Consider the following 1,151-nt stretch of genomic DNA (forward strand, 5'->3'; position numbering starts at 1 on the left):
TCTGCCTCTGCCTCTGCCTCTGAGTGCTGGAATTAAAGACTTGTGCCACCATGCCTGGCTTTTTATTTTTTAAACAGTTATCTTGGCTACTTCGCATCAGTATCATAGCAGGGCTTTTTAAATGCATCTTGCTTATATAGTCAGAGAATATTCTATTTGATTCTAATTTAAAAAATATAGCTATGCTACCATCCCAGTGCTAATATTTGTTTGTGGGTTGCACAATTTTACAATAATCATAGTTCACGTATTCCCCCCTTGATACATGTTCTCATTATACTCCATTTAGCCCAGGCTGCCCGGAATTGCAGTTTTTCCATGACAGCCTCCAGAGTCCTGAACAAGTGTTCTTTCTCATGGTGTATGTGTGTGTGTGTGTGTGTGTAGACCAGAGAAGAACTTTTGGGAGTGTCTTTCTCTATTGATCGATCCCTACCTTATTTCCTTGAGACAAAGCCTCTCACTGGCCCAGGAGTTCACCGCTCTGTCTAGGCTGACTGGCCAGTGAGGTCTCAGGGCCTGCTCATCGCTACTCCCTGCGTGTGCTGGGGGTCACAGGCACACAAAGCCATGCCTAGCTTACTTTGTGGGTCTTGAGGGTTGAAATGTAGGGCCTCCTGTGGCCCTCTTCCCCAGCCTCAAACAACTGCTCATAGCAGGCATACAGTTTACCAGGCAGGCACTGAAATGTCACACTCTCTCCTTGCTATGTGCATTTGGCATACTGAAGGCACACGTGTCAGTCTTTTTGGAGGAGATAACAGGGTAAGTACCCCAAAAGGTTAGCCTGAGGGTCTGGACATGGAACGATCCTCAAGAGCTCCTGTGTTCTCCACCTCATCGATGCTCAGAGGTGGGGGTCTTTGGAAAGTGACTAACTCGAATTCCTCCCCTGACTCTGAACCTTCCATTTGAGTCACCCATCCATCTGTCACGGCTTAGGCTTCATTACCCGCAGTATTGAGCACAGTGTATTGTCCCTTCTGCCTGTGTCATCCCCCTTTCCCAAGGACAGCAACTGGAAGGAGAAGGGAGAGAAACCACCAGCTCCTGGGGGTTTTCCAGGTTCTGTGAGACCCACTTGGGTTCCAAGAGATGCCCACAAGTTCTTCCAACAAAACTCCCCTTGCTGCCTACGTTACCTCAAAGTG

This window comes from Mus caroli, chromosome 11 (genome assembly GCF_900094665.2).
Source record: "Mus caroli chromosome 11, CAROLI_EIJ_v1.1, whole genome shotgun sequence".
NCBI classification, from domain to species: Eukaryota; Metazoa; Chordata; class Mammalia; order Rodentia; family Muridae; genus Mus; species Mus caroli.